The sequence below is a fragment of the Cinclus cinclus genome, chromosome 1 (assembly GCF_963662255.1).
Source record: "Cinclus cinclus chromosome 1, bCinCin1.1, whole genome shotgun sequence".
In the NCBI taxonomy this organism is placed as follows: domain Eukaryota; kingdom Metazoa; phylum Chordata; class Aves; order Passeriformes; family Cinclidae; genus Cinclus; species Cinclus cinclus.
Genome location: NC_085046.1, coordinates 47,704,786 through 47,721,568, shown reverse-complemented (window position 1 = coordinate 47,721,568; position 16,783 = coordinate 47,704,786).

The following is a 16,783-nucleotide window of genomic DNA, read 5'->3' as shown; positions in this document are numbered from 1 at the left end:
GCGGGTTGCGTACCGAGCGGGACAAACCTGCGCCCTCCCCGAAGAAAGCGGCGGCACTGGCAGAGGAAGTGGGGAAAGGAAGGGAAGGAAGGGAAAGGGAGGGAGGGCCAGGCCGGGTCGGGTCGGGCCGCACCGACAGCCCCGCCGCCTCTCTGCTAGCAACACGCCCCGCATCCCTCTCGGCCTATTCCCCCGCGCGTTCCCCTCGCCCCTCGCTCTGGGAGAGGGGGCAGAGAGCTCACCCCGGCGCGTCGCTCCGACCTCTGCAAAGACGGCCCTACCGCACCGCGCAGCGATGCAGGCCGCAAAGACAGGCGGGGCGGGGCGGGGCGGGGCCCAGAGGCAGGGGGCGGCCCTGGCTCAGCCTCCTTGTCCCTCATGGAGCGCGGAATGGCATGGGACTGGCTGGTGTCTCCATCCTACTCGCGTGTGGTGCGAGGGCTCAGGGGACAGGAAGCGCTGGGGGCAGAGCGCCAGAGGGGGCGGCCCATATGTAAATCTCTTTGAGCATCAACACCCCCAAAATGGAGTGGAGCCGTCGGAACGAGCACAGGGACTGGTTAGCTGTCGTTCGCCGAATTCCACTTGCGTCTTGTCATAGCACAGTCCTTATTTTTGCAGGGATTAGTACCAGAAAAACACAGAATCACAGAGACTTATAGGTTGGAAAGGACCCTTAAGGATCATTGAGTCCAACTCCTGGCTCTGCACCAAGAGTCAAACCACGTGCCCGAGAGCATTGTCAAATGCTTCTTGAACTCTGTCAGGTTTGGTGCTGTGACCACCTCCCTGGAGAGCCAGCACCCAAAACCTACACTCTGGATAAAGAAGCTTTTTCTTATATCTAACCTAAACCTCCTCTAACACAACTTCAGGCCATTCTCTTGCGTCTTGCCACTGGTCACAACAGAGAAAGGATCTAGGCATGATTGCTGTCATTGTGAAAATACAACAGAAAATCAATCAACCAGCCACTGAAGGAAACCATTAATTCCTTTGGGAAACATGGTCTCCAACCTTATTGAAGCCCAGAGCTTGTCAAATGCTTGCATATGATGTAAGGGTTGTCTGCAATTCAGTGCTGCAGGCTAGATCCACCTCTTTTGACAAGAAACAGGTGTTGCAGGGGTACAGTAAAAGAAAGGTGAAAACAACTAGGTCCAGGAAATATCAAGATAAAGATCACATGCTCCACCCTGCTTTCCTCACTTCAGTAGAGCCCAGCGTCTTCATGGATATCCCTGCAGCATAGCTACAGCAAGGTGGTGCTGGGAGTTAGAACACTGTTGGAAACAAATACTCTAATAATTTACTATTTAAAAAGACATTATGGTAAATTATAGCTGAGGTGAATTGCTTAATCTTTGTTTCACAAACCTAGAAATCACAATACAGTGTTCTCTCCAGTATTACCTCTCATGAATGGGAAGGAAGAGGAATTTCTGTAGGTGTGAGGAATACCTTGCAAGATATTTTTTTTGGCTAATCATTTTTTCTTAATATAACTTTGTAAATACAATCACTTTTTATGCACTTTTGTGCTTTTTACTCGTGGTTATTTTTATTATCTATGTTTGGTTTTGTTGTGCTTTTTGCAGTTACTGTGCTAAAGATCACCTCATGCTTTCAGTAAGGTAACTGTTTTTATTAATTACTGTTATTTTTCATGCAAATGTAAAGAGAAAGACTTGGATCTCAGTTGGTAGTCTGTATTTGAATTACCTGTCACCAAATAGGTTTGATAAAAGCTGTTTAACACATTGCAAACTAAAGGCAGCAATCCTCTGTCACAGCATGTTTTGAGATAAATATAGCTTGGAATAAAATGTGGTTGAAATTTAGAGTGGATTAGCAGCATAATTTGTGATAACATGTGAACAGCCACTGTTATTCAGGCCTCATCTGTAGTTCTGAAATTATATTAAAAGATGAGTGTTATGTCTTGAAAGTATTAGCTAATAAATACAAGTTGAATTTCATATAACTAAAGGCTGTGCAGGTTGTGTGTAAGCATTAACATCATGAGGAAAGCAGAACCCTCAGTATTCCTGCATATTCCTGACTGAATGGTTTGTTAGAATCCAATTTTAAAAATACTACAGATTTGTTATAACTAGCTGATATTCATATCTCAGTAAAATGTGGCTATCCAATCTAATAGCCATGTATGCTCACAGAGCCAGCCAGCTTGCTGGTTAGTGGGAGAATGGAGAGCTGATTGCAACAAAAGTCATATAGATTGTAGCTATTCCATTCTGTTGTTATGCTACAATAGACACAGGATTAGAAGAACAAAACATCCGCAAACCTAATTTCCTTAAAGTCTAGGTGTTGTAGAAATTTTGGAGATCTCCATTAGATAGGTTTATTGGCACCAATCAATTATGATACCTGGTAGCTCCAGCCAAGTCCCTGAAAAGAAGGACCATGGAAAAAGAAATCCCTGGGCAAATACATATATAATGCAAGCTCCCCATCCATCATGTGACAGTCTGGAGCAGCAGCCATGTTAGGAACTGTGGTATTGCCACCCTTTGTTGTTTTGGTTTTTTTTACCAAGTGATTGCTATATGGTAATTTTTTAATTCTCTTAGGTTGGTTTTGGTGGGGGTTTCAGCGAGTTCTGTAGTCCATGTTGTAATAGTTACAATTTATATGCCATAATTTAGGGACTGTCCACTCTGGTTACTAATTTTTAAATAATAATTAAGCTGCCAGCTTTGTCTGTTCTAACTATTACTAACATTCAGATTGTTAGCTCCAGGTTTCACTGCAATACATCTGTGACATATACAACATAGCCATAGCATTCAGCTTAAGTTTTACTCACAGCATAACAATTATGTCAAGCAAGTACATTGCTGCTTTCAAATATTACAACATTTTCAGCATCAGAAGTAAAGTACCACTGAAATAAATAGAAAAAAACACCTTTTAAAAATAAGTTGTATCTGTTATTACAACTTGACTCTCTCCTCAGTCTTCTCGTCCTCTTAATAGCCCTTCTAGAATACTGGTAAGACCTGGGAGAGTTTAAGCTATCGTGGAATGTTAGGGAGAGGAGCTATTGTCTTTAAGGGAAAGGCATGATTAAACTATGGAAGGGAGGGGTAAAAGGGATCCTGGGTCAAATCTAGCAGAGGTGAAAAATATCTGTCTTCAGATAAAGAACTGATATTTTAAGATCGCTCAGATTAATGCTTTACTCTCTCCCTCCTGGGTGTCCTATCTCCTCTCCTCTGCTAGCTTTTTCAAAATACTATCTTACAGAATCTCAGTGAGAAGAAAAAAAGTGTGTGTTCTGCTTTTCCCTTTCTACAGGGTGTATGGAGGGGGATCCTGATGAGTGAAGAATTGTTTCAGTTCCTACTGCAATGGCATCACATCTTGCATTAATCAAGGATATTCAAGTAGCATATGCTGAATAGGCTTTATTAAGCTGTACTAAACCCAGACAGTAATCAAACAAAGTAATTAAAGCACAATATGCTAAGGCTATTGTGTAGCGACTAGGGGGGGTCTGTGGAGGTCTGGTCTGTTGCCCCAACCCGGAATGCCACAACTTTCCCACAGAGAGGGTCTCACAAGGGACAGCCTTCTAAGGGCGTCTTCTGGCAGGTTTCCTAGCCACCAGATAAACCTCAGCAAGCTGCAGCCTGTGGCCACAAGTGATCAGCTCTCAGTGGTTTCAGCTCAGTGATTTCATCTCTGCTTTCAAGGCCATCCCAGGCGGACTCAGGAACAGAGAGACAGAAGCGTCCTATGGCAAATTCCACAGAGGCAGCCTTTATCATCCAGCGGCTCTGTGAAGGGGGCCAGGGATGACAACTCCCTGTCTGAACAGGGCAGAGGCTGGGTTTATATAGCGGAAAGCAAGGGTGGTACCAAAGAGGGAAAGGGTACTAAGGCATTGTGGGATAACTGAAGCCTTTGGGATAACTCATAACTGAGAATGTGCCCACCTAAGGGGCATCTCTCCAGGAGGGTTGAGATAAGCTAATCACAGTCCATTCAAAGGACATCCCTCGAGGGCACGGCTGTGGGCAGAGCTGTGGCAGGCCTATTGGCCTCTACAACTGAGAAATTTGAGTCAAAATATACCATTGTGTATCACACAGAGTATTATTACTGGGTGCCCTAATTTCAGATCATATTAGTGGGCTAAACAACAACCTAATTTTGGGAGCTGATAATCTTTTCTGCTTTTGGATAGGGATTTGAGAGATTTGGGAATGTACAGTCAGTAACCACTCACGACATGACTTCAGACAGATTAATTTATGTAGAAGTTTGCTTTGAAAGTCCTGAAGAAATTTGCACAGGTAATCTTGTGTTTGTAATGCTGTCCAAAGAGAGGACATTTAGCAGTGCAGACTTGAAAAAAATGAGCTGAGCATGGACTAATGGACTATCTTTTCCAGACTGTGCAGAGGTATTTCCCTAACTGTCAGTGGATCTGAACACAGGGAAGGACAGACAAGGTTAGGTCATGCAAGGAAGGACTCTGCAGTTTCTTCAATACTGCTGTTGTGGTTATGCTCCAGCTGGCAACTATGTACCATGCAGCTGCTTCTTCACTAGCTCCTCCAAACTAGTGGGATGGGGAGGAGAACTGGAAAAATGTAAAACCCATGGGCTGAGACAAGGACAGTTTAATAACAGGAACAAGGAAAAGCAAAAATAAAAAAAAACTAGAGAAAAAACTGATGTTTAATTCATTTGCTCACCACCTCTGGCCAATGCCCAGACCATCATCAAGCACCAATCGGCAGCTCTCATCTAACTGCCCAAGTTTAAATATTTACCATATTTAAATATTTACCATGATGTTCTAGAATATGGAACATCCCTTTGGACAGTTCAGGTCATCTGTCCTGGCCATGCTCTCCCCTTAGCTTCTTGTGCACCTGAGACACTGAAAAGTCCTTTACTCAAGGTAAGCACTGCTTGGCAATAGCCAAAACATCAGCCTGTTGTCAACATTATTCTCATATTAAATCCAAACCACAGCTACTAAGATAAAAATTAACTCTATCCCAGCCAAAACCATCACAACTGCTTTCCTAGCAGAGACATGTCTCTCTGTCCTGATGCTGAAGTTTGAATGTGAGCAGTTGAGTTTCATGTGCAGATAATGGAGCGTCTGCTCCACCATCTAAAGGAGTGGAGCAGGTTGTGCCTAGGTTTCAGACAACATTCCACTTAAATTGTTACCTTGGACTGTGTTCACATATGCCTATTACAGGGTATTAAGGAAAGACTGCCTGTAATCCCCTGGAGCAAGAAAAATAGAAAGAGAAGCACAGTAACAGTACTCATAATTTACATTCTAAAGCCTTCCTCATTTAGTTTTCCGCTGCTTATATTTAAGTTAGTATTTTTTAGCTCTGCTGCCTCTGTAAAAATGTGTGTCAGTAATAGGCTCTTTCACAGAATAAGTAGTTAGCAACCAGTACAGGTTAATATTTCAGTGTTGTTCTGAATATGCTTATGCTCAGGTTTATATTCTTTCTTTCTGGAAAAAGACCATCAGGTTTCACTTTGAATATGAGTACTTCTTTGAGGCTGAAGGAAATGTAATTTCCTATTCAAAAATGCTATTGGTACTTGACAGATAATAAGTAAAATCTTATAATGCCACATGATGTAAACTACTTTCTATTGACTCCTCAGCTTCCTACTGTGGCAGGAGTAGGGCAAGAGGGCTGCCAAATGAAGGCAAATATGCATGAGAGCTTATTAATGCTGTTCTTTGGAAAGAGGATGTGCCAGTCTGCAATACCTGTGAAGGAGAGTTTGAGAAGGATCAAGAAGGCTTTCTTGTTACTTGGCTTTTCCAGTGGATGGGTTGTGATGTAAGAGCTTCCTTCCTGTGCTAGCACTGAAATGCAAGTGATTGCTTCAGTGTGATCCCATACCTGGGCAGTGAGAAGGTCTAAACACAGAGTCACAGGTCTCCGACTTGAGGTAGGTCACAGGTCTCTGGTGGTCTCACTGGCTTTAGGACATCAGCTGATTGTTCTCACAGCATCTACTGCTCTAAGGTGATGAAGTGCGGGCACTGCAACAGTTACCTCTAGCATGACTCATTACATCAAGACTCTGGATATAAGGTGAGCCACTTTCTGATACAATTGTCTCAATTATTTCTTCCTGTCCTTTCATGCTGAGGTAAACAGTCAAAATGAGTATGTTGGTTTCTGCAACTGAATACACATACATTTCAGTAGTTACATGTAGTGCCTAAAGATAGACACTAAGATGTGCAAAAGATATTACATCCCCAGACCCCTTTGACATCAAAGGAATTGGTTAAATACATGTCAGAATGTGATGGGGGTCCATATTCCTGTGCATGAGTGGTTCTCAAACCTGAAGCTGCAAACCAACAGCCAAAGACATTCCTGGCTAGCTGAGCTAATACCTCAGCTTCTCTAGTTTGTAAACTCTTAATGTCTATTTCTCCTTCAAGAAGAGTGAAGTTGGCAGCACTTAGCTGCCCCACTCCAGTGTTAAAGCTGTTGTTAATTCTTTCTTCCATTACATGGTTCAGTTTAAGTGAACTAACCCCCCAGTGCAGGAAATTTAAGCTTACCCTGCAGCAAGAAAATGGCTAACTGAAACCAGCAGCCAAGCTCCAAACATTTGTCAGGTATTGAAATAAAACATTATTTTTTAGAGTTGGCTTTTTTTTTTTCAGGATAATGTGATAATGTGCAAGCAGTGATTGCTGTTTAATATTCACTGCAGCAGCTGAACAGCACTGTTCAGCATATTTCATAACAACCATAGTAACCATATTAACAGGATGATGTGTGGCTTTTGAAGGTATTATTTTTGTTCCATGAAATTAGCTAACTCCCTCCTACATGTGTTTTATCAAATTATAAAAGTCTTCAAATTTCTAAAATGCACATGAATAATTATTTTATGATCCTACGGTCTAAAGAGAACTTCTCCTTCCCTGGAAAAGAAACAGTCCAAAAATCGTACTCCCTGTGATGTTAATTGGAACTTTATTAGACACACAGCACACACAGCAGCTCTCTAGTCAGCTCAGTGACAGAAATGTTCTTCTTTGAGCTCTTCCCTGTCATGAATGCAAGACAAATTCTATCTTAGAGATAAAAGCTTATTCACTTGGGAAGAAGAAAGCAATGCTTGTTCTTTACTTTTAAACCAAAGACCATTTTGAATTTCTGTTGGCTTTTGAAAAGGGCTTTGAGCACACGGAATGCTTCTGGGCCATTTATGAGCCAATTTCTTACTTTTTGGCCAATCACACTTTCATTTATCTCTCTGCAAACTCTCTTTTCCACCTCTACTGCCTTATCTTTCTAATTAATATTGTTATTTTTGATTCATTTTCCCTCATCACTTCCTCTCTGTTCCATCTACAGATTACCTGTGCATCATCTTTTTCATAGTGTGCTTCTTTTTTGTTTCATAACAAGTTCCTCTGTCCCAGGAAAAGTGCTTTCACTCACATTGAGAGTTTAATGAGAGCAAAAATTAAGCAATTTGAAACATTTAATGAAACTTTTTAAATTTTCTTTTTTGTTAGAAACTGATGACAAACCCGTTATCTGTAGCTAAAACTACCCATCTTTCCTGAAAAATCTCTATTTGCAATCCTTATATACATCAATAATTGCCCCATATTTAGCTATATTTTTGTGTATAAACTACACTATATGCTTTATTTTCATTTATCTGTTTTTATATATTTCTGTGTTTAATTGTCCATGGTTTCCACCTAAACAAATTTCTTCATGTGTGGAAATATATCTACTAATGTTAACCTTAGGAATATGTTTATGTGCTTGTAGGACCAAATAAACATCTGGTAGTTTCATGAAGCTTTAAAAGGGAGACCTTTTTTTGTCATTCATGTGACAGGATCTATTGAAACGAAAATGTTTGAGTGAAAAATGAAAAGTAAAAACTAGGAAAAGGAAAAAACCCTACCACTCTTGACTAGAGATTTTAAGTGTGACCCTTTGTTACATTTTATTCTGCTAGAGGAGGAACTATGTCTAGATTATTGTATGGAAATGGACAGTAAGCAATATATTTACATCAAACTGGACTTTTCCCAGTTTACTTTTAATGCTCATTCTGCAAAGCTGAGATAGCAAACCAACAAAGTATCATTGTAACCTTCAATAAACAGATTTGCAGTTATGGTACTATCAGTAAGTACAACTATTATCACCTCAGTACAGAGTCAATGCTTCAGATTTTAGATTTACGTGGTTAATGATGCGGCACTAAAAAACCCCAACTGTTTCATGGATAAATTGCATAAGTTCAAAGTTATCAGCTTTCAGTTATGTCCAAAAACGTTTTCTGAACTTAAACATACTGAAGGAAGGAAGGAAATAAGGTGTAAAGCAGTGTCAGGTATAGAAAGGATGAAAATGCTGACACATTGCTTCACCAGAAGTACGACTTTGAAGGGTGTGTTGACAATAAGCATTTGAAACTATTTAAAGTGATGCTGAAGTATCTACTGTCCACTCTTTTAATCTTAAATTGCTTTAGAATGAGTAGCCCTCATTCCTCCTCTCATCCTTGTTTCCTCTTCCTTTCCTCCTCTTTGTGTTGTTTTAAAGGTGACCTAATAGGTCACCACTACTATAAAATACATTGTCCCTGTCTTAATGACAAATGTTATTCTGAAAAAAACATGGGTGGGGAATTCTGAGTGAATAGATGAAAAAAAATACTAAATCATGCAAATAAAAAAAAAAGAGACAAAGAGAACTGTGCAAGTGGCAAGAAAACTGAACATTTGAAATTACTAAACTATGTTCTTTATTTTTAGCTTTCTTCCATGCTTTAGCACATGGTCACATAGACTGGTACCAGATTTTTAAAATATCTACAGGCTTTTCTGCCAAAATAATATGTGCAAAACCATCAGAGTAAACTGCAGATTCCATCTTTTGATTTTTCTGTAATCAAATTTTTGGAAGTGTATTCTGTTCTTTAAACTCACGTGAAAGGTATCATGTACTACCTCCTTTATTGATCCTACAATGGCATTTTCTTGTGCAATCTCCATGTAGTTTAGGTTTGTTTTCTAAAATAATATACATTGATTTCTTTGATATATCAGATGCATCAGTTGGATCTTGTTATGTGAGCCACTCCAAAATGAGATGCTCTTTTTGAAGCTACCATTCAGGACCTGGCACAGCACCTATGTCTTCAGATTAGTCCTCTGTAAAGACCCTTCCAGCTTGAGTGGAATATAAAGCACATAAGCTATTTTTGGCTGGCACAGACTTAATTTTCATCTTGGTAACTGGTACAGTGCTGCGGTTTGGATTCAGTGTGAGAGCAGTGTTGATATTGATAGCACACTGATTGATGTTTTAGGTGGTGCTGAGCAGAGCTTACACTGAGCCAAGGACTTTTCAGCTCTGCCAGGGAGCAGGTGCACGAGCTGCTGGGAGGGAGGCCGGCGAGGACATCTGACCCGAACTGGCTAGAGGGATATTTCGCAGCATATAACGTCATGCCTGGGAGCCTAGGAGCCGCGGCCGGTAGGGTGCAGCTCAGGTTTCCAGTCGCTCCGCTCTCTCGGGAAAGGTTCGGGAAGCGCTGGCTGGTCGGGTAGCCAGCCCCCTCTCCTGGGCATGCCGGTGTGCTGCACCTCCTGCTCCCTTCAGCGCATCCCAGGAAGCAGAGACGGATTTCGGCCTTCGGCCGTATTGGCTCTGGTCCCGAAACATCCTCGCTGTATGCGGAGACACGCAGCACTGTACCAGTTACTAGGATAAAAATTAAATATATCCCTGCCAAAAACAGGTTATATCTTTATAAGCACATATAAAGGCAAGCAAAAGGTATCCTGGAAAGGATGAAACTCAAAAATTCATTTATGCTGAAGCTGGATGCTGGAAGTGAGATGACGATGCATAAGAACTGCACGTGCAGACAAAAGGCCTTCAGATGTGTGAAATACCTTGTCAGAGTTTGTTTGGTTGTCATCCCAGATGAAAAACTGTGCTATTCTTGCTGTTAGAGTTCAGTCTAGCAATCCTGAAACACAGAGCTATAAAGAGAAGGCAAAAGAAGTCGATGACAATTTAAAAAGTATTTTCAGACCCACAACAGTTGTAATTGAGCAAAAACCTCTTGTAGAGACTTTATAAAAACAACAGGAAATATTATTTCCAGGTTTTTGTCCAGGAGTTTTTCCAGGAAATAACACACTGCAAGGGAAACTCCTAGTGTTAAGCAGCCATCTTTTTGTTAGAGGAGGCATTTTCATAATTTGTGTCACAGTGGACTGGAATTTTCAGAAAACAGGGCTGTATGGAATAGGTCAAATTCACATGCATTACAAACATTAAAGAATTCTTAAGCTAGTGAAAGCATATTGCATTTCACAATAATTTGTACCCATGTAGATTAATTTGGATAAAGATATTAACTAAACAGTCATTGAGAGCATAATCTTTCTTCACATATGTATTAGAGAAAGATGTTTTGTATGTAATAGTAGAGACCACATTTTATTCCCTTTTATGTTAAGGTTACATTCCACTGTATTTTATTTGTAATAAATGGTTCTGCAATTTTAAAATCATACAGATTCTCATAGTGATGTATATTGTATAATCTTTTACTGGCACATATTGATAATAATACAAGAGAGAAAACTCTATTTATATAGTTCCCACATAGATAAAGGAATGTAAATTAAAGAGGTAACAAAATCATCAGCTTCAAAATTCTAATCTTAGCTCTAGATAATGAAGTTTTCTATAGCTTAAGAAAATCTTGATAATAATTGTAATAAAAACAACATAAAAATTGTTCATTAAAATAGAAGGACTACCAAGAGTTCAATAAAATAACAAAGAATAGAACCAGATCTGAGAGGGCACAAGTCATGCACCCGTAGTCCACAAGAATGTCTTGATTAGTTTGAGCTGAGTTAATTAACCATACTTAAGTATCCATTGTTCAACGTGTAAAAAGGATCTACTGATAAGGCAGAGGTTCTGCCGGGAAGAGGAGTCTTCTTCATTCCAACGACCACCGGAGAGCAAAGTACGACCCCTATCAACAGGCAGTGCCAGCGCAGACACGATTGCAAAAGGGACACGTACACCAGAAACAAGGGGTATAAAACCCAAAGGACTGAGAGAGAAAAGTGCGTGCCGTTGGTGGAGTGCTAACTCCCGGACGCCCAGCGCTGCTTTTGCTTGTTACCACTTGCTTAATAAATTCCCCTTGTTGATGTTCAATTGGCTCTGAGTCAGTGTGTGTGACAAACACTTATAACAATAATTTTTAACTAAGAATTCTTAAACATGATGAGTGAAATTCGTAGAAGCTCCACTCACTTGAAAGAGACTGTAAACATAAAGCATTGACAGCTTGAGATGCTTTATGTTAAAGCTAATTATTTCAATTGCAAAGCCAGGTGCTTGGTAGAGCTACTTAAAAAGGAAGACAGAGTGCTCTTCTATGTTGTATCAAACTCTGCTCTGTACTACAGAAATGGGGAAGGAAATACTTTTTTTTTTTTCTGTCTGTTATGAAAATCTAAAACTGTCCTCATTATAGTGGAAAATCCCATCTGTTAGGTGAAGAGTGTAGAGCAGTGTAAGCAGCTGTGGGCTGTTACCTTTGTCATTGACTGTGGGAGCTGGATTTGATTTTTGAGGTATGTTTTGGCTGGTAGTTAATTCAGGAAACACAGCTGATTCCCTTTCCAGCACACAGGAAAAACTCTTGAATTGTCATCTCATGGTGTTGAGCCTACAAAACTGCATCGCTTTTGGGAGCACATGCTTTGATTTTACACTTGTACCTTATTAACAATTGGAGTTGTTGCTGGCATTGTGGTTTCATTCACAAGTGCCTCTTTTGCTCAGGAACACCTCATCAAACTTTGCTTGAAGCCCTCTGTCTTGGGCAGGGTTACATCCTGCCACACACCTGTGGGCCAGAGAAGATGTGAGAGGCATGGCACTCACAGATCAAGGGCTGATAGAAAAGACCTCTTCATCCTGAGTTCAGTGACTTCTTTCCTCTTGTTTACATTAGGATCATGCTGCAATTATTTCCCAAGTGTGTTCACATTTACTTCATTGCTGGGAATTACCACCTTGTTCTCTTTCTGTGATTATCCTTCAGGGAAAGAAACACGCAGGCAATTGGTGGTTATTCAGCTCCAAGCTGACACCTGCCACTGCACAATGACTTTGACAACTTAAACCTTTCTCACACCAGGCAGCAGCTCTTCCAAAAGCTGGGGTCTGATCATATGTGGCAGCAGATGTTGCCTGTAAAAGTGGTAGGTACCTGGGTGTGTTACTACCAAGCCTACAGTGTTCTGCAGATGCATTGGTTGGTGAAGAGGTGTGGAAGGTCATCCATCCTTGGCTCATTTAAGGTCTTGGGAAGCTTTGGAAAACATCCTCACCTCTTTTTTTTTAATCATTGTTTTGACAGAAAACATTCCTATGACCTTCCTCAAAGATACAGGATTTAAAAACCACTGTGCTGAGCTGCTTAAGACACAGACAAATTTACTTGTGTTTGAGGGCGATAGCTAGATTTTAGGAGGGCTGGAATAGGAATTTTCAAGGGCAGATTTTTCTTGAAACAATGTTTTAACAAGTGAGATATTATTTGAAGAGAAGAATACTTAACTTACTCTTGTACCAAATAAAATTGTAAATTTGAAAGCTACATATGAAGAATGGAAAGATCACACTTTATGCAGCTCTGGGACAGAGACTGAGGCAGGGGCAGCAAGGCAGTTCAAGGTGATTAATGCAAAAAGGGATTTAGACAAATTAATAGACTACAGCTCCATATATTCATAGTAAATAAGTAATACTTAGCTACTGTCTTTTATTCCCTTTTATGCAGATGTTTCTTTCAGCTGTAATTAATTTTTAAGAATCTTTAAGTATCTTACTGATTTTTTTAGCAAGAATATGTAAGGGTCTGTGAATGGATATCTGCAGAAATGTGCATACACTTCTTCTGGTAAATGTTTTTGTAAATATTCATAGATGTATTTCCCTCAGGAGGTGGTAAAGAACTCAAATCTGCAGCCAGCGGCAGTAGACCATGTTCTAAACACTGTGTTACAGCCTTCAAAGAGATTCTAGCTTCCAAAGGAGAAATTCTCAAATTTTGTTTTAAAAGTACTATATTTTAAAGTATTATTTTTTATGATCTGGCTGACTCTCGATGTAGAAGAACTAGAGCTGATTATTTTATTTTCTTCCCAGCCCTTGGGACCTAAGCCTAGATGCCTAGATGATTTTTTTGTTTGTTTGTTTTTATGTTTTCTTGTTGTTGTTGGGTTTTTGTTTTTTGGGGGGTTTTTTGCATGATACAGGGAAATGGGTGCAGTTCTGCTCTGGGTAAAGCTACTGTTTGTCCTTAGGAAGAGATTTCATATGAATCAAACAGTAACAAACACTACAATGTAAATGTATCAGGGCCAACGTAAGCTTACTTAATGTTCATTCAACTCAAGCCATGAATGTAACCCAAAACTTTTCTCTCATTATTTTGAAGACATAATTTATGATACATTTAAGGATAATGAGAGAAAAAAAATTTTTTTTGAACTGGTGGTTGTTTATTCTGATATAAGAACAAAAGCATCACAGCTGTGCAGTAAATTTGTTATCTATGCCCTGAATTCACAAGACTAACAGATGCAGCTGAGGTACTGTTTGAGGATGGCAAGGCTTCCATAAGTACAAATAATAAAGCAACAAAGCAGTAGAGAAAAATAATAGTATGGGTAAATGGAAATGTATCAGAAACTTTTCTATTTAGTAGGTACCTTAGTAAAGAGGAGTTCAGCTCAGCATGTTTGATCAGACAGGCACCATACAGAAAGATAATCACAACAGGTAATTTTAAAAGAGATGGGCAAGCCATAAAATGAGGTTCTATTGAATTATGGCAGTGTTTTTGTAGCTCTTCTGCTTGAGGAAAAAAACCCAAAACAGTAAGAACTTGAAAATTTTTGCTTTTATTGTTTGAAATCCTGTGTATTGGGCAATAGGAAAGAGTTATGGTAAGCCTGAACTTTTCACATCTCATTCACAAGTGATGGAACAGGATCAAAAGCTAATGTTTAAGCTGTGGCTTGGTTCTACTTTATTGTGTTTTAGTATATACCCTGGTTTGGAAGTGAAATTACTGATGAAGTAGTGCATGATTCCCATGTCAACATAAAACCTCTACAAACAAGGATTTGCTTGCTAGAATACACACATCACAACATACTATCCTATCATTTACATCTGACAAGACATATCCAGTATTTTGCTTGGCCATCAAATAAAAGAGAATAGCCACATTTCCAATAACTTCACTTTCCAAAGTTAAAACAAGACTTCAAAAGCTGTAGAAATGCAATACAGGATTAAGACCTATATACCAAATCTTTCAAAAAGGAAGAACTGTGAGTGCAATTGCTTTATTATATGGATTGACATAGTTTCTGGAAATTGCTTGGGATTTGTTATGAAGTCTTAAAAATCTTTTCCATCTGTTCTTTCTCTGGGTTATTTTAGAGTGAATTTAGAGAACTACATCCACAGTGTATCATGGCCACAATACATAGTTAATATTTGGAAAAGGTATTTCTACTATAAAACTATGTTTAAAATCACAAGAACACTGTTTTCCCTAAATAGACATCCAAAGTAATGCTAGGACTAAGAGTGACTAAAGAATCAAATGGATAAACAGGCTAAATAATAGTCTGAGGAAAGAAACATTGACTTGGTCAGTAGTTACAGAAGGCTGAACATTGTCTTTGTTTTCAATGGAGATCTCAAGCCTGGGAAAGGACTGGGTGTTTCTTCACAGAGACATACTTGAGCAAAGCAGGATCCCATCCATGGAAACACCCAGGCTGTGAAAATTGATTAAGTATCCTGCAAAAATTAGGAGGCTGCATGTCCTGTGGTAAGAACAGGATAGTTATTACAGGTTAGTTATTAGCTAGCCAAGACACTGACATTATGTAAAACACTCAACTACAGTAAGTGAGATCAGTTATATATGGCTGTGTGGATTAGTTAAATACACGTTTTCTCATGCTGGTTTGATTACCGAAGAGATCAGGAATACCAGACCTTTTCTTTAGCTTCTTTTCAGCATAGTAATGTGATAGAAATGGGGTGTCAAGAGACTACTGTCATATCCTCAAGAAATGTCCAGAGTAGACGCGGCAGGTTGGCACAAATCTTCCTTAGTTTATGGACAATGAACTTTGCTCTGCCTGTCTGGAGAGCATCTACAAGCAAAGTGACAAAAAACATATAATCAGAAGGTGGTGGGATCTTGAACAAAACTTTACACATTCTAGTCTACCATGGCTTGTTTTTACAAGGATATGTATATAAGGAAAGAGTCGTATTCTCTGGCTCATGCTCTTAAGCCCAGGACCATCATCTTCAAGCTATGGTGTATAGCTGCTCAGTTCCATGACAAACTTGCTTAGCTTCAGCTTCTTATTGTCCTCCATCATCTCCAAATAGTGTTGAAGCAGCCAACTTCATGTGTTCCTGAACAGAAATAATAAGAGAGACTTTCTGGGAAGAGCAAATGCCAAGCCCAAAGGGCAGATGTCCTTTCAGCTCCATTTATATTACACTCACACAAGCCTCAGTACGCAACACAACATTTTTAAAAAATTGGAAAGTAAGGTTAAGTCCAACTGCAGACTGTTGTACTATCAGCACAGAGAAGCAAATGGTTATCAATACACTATTTTCCAAATAAATGTCAGTAGCCATCATCTTTAGCCAATCATGCCTATCACAACATTAAGAGCATCATCATGTAGGGTGGAGGGTGACATTTCTTCCCGAGGAGGAGCACCCAGGACCAGCAAATGGCCCTTGGGCTGATGAGTTCACTCCACCCCATTGCACTGTGAATAAATATCAGACATGGAGGGGAGGGAATGAAGAGCTTTATTTGCTCATGTGTGGGCTGTGAGGAAAAGTAGACATCTTTCTCTGTAGGACAAGCTCCATGGGACAGATAAGAATTAGACACTGCTGTTACAAGTGTCTATGAAGAAATTAAGTGCTGTTAATAAATTCCTACTGGTTTGAACTGCTTATTTCTGAAACTGATGGTGATAAAGCTACCTTTATTGAAGGATGTAGCAATCAAAATAAGGCCTTTAATATTTTTGTCTATTCTGGAACTTGCTAGTGGAATTTCCTAATGCATTTTCCAACCATCATTTATTTGTCCTCCTGTCACATGCATCAGGGTGGTTGTTAGAATTTAGAGAGATGGGTGGATATCTGTGGGTGCTGAAGGGTTTGAAACAGATGTTTCTTGCTGTGGCTGCAATTGCTAAAAGAGAAAGGTCTAGAACAGAAGGCAAGAAGACAAATTTTATCTACAAAACTCTAGCACTGACAGTTCCAGTTTTGCCTGTTGACAAAACTGGAGTTGTGCTCCAGTCTAGGTCTGGATGAGAGGGGGAATAAACAAAGAATATGGATCTGCAGATGAGTAAGTTGGTGAGCAGGTGGTTGTGGAGTACTGGGTAACAATGGGATAGTGACCATGTCTGCATGGTCAGTGATAGGCTCAGAAGGCAGTAGGTATTGCAGTGAGGGTTTGGTGGGCACCAGTGTGGTTAGCAGTAATTACAGAGGTGCAGGGGTAACAAAGTCCGTGTTGCAACAGCAGAACTTGTTTTTGTAATGATTTGAAAGAGCTTTTTGTTCCCTACATTTCTGACCCCTCTCACTAC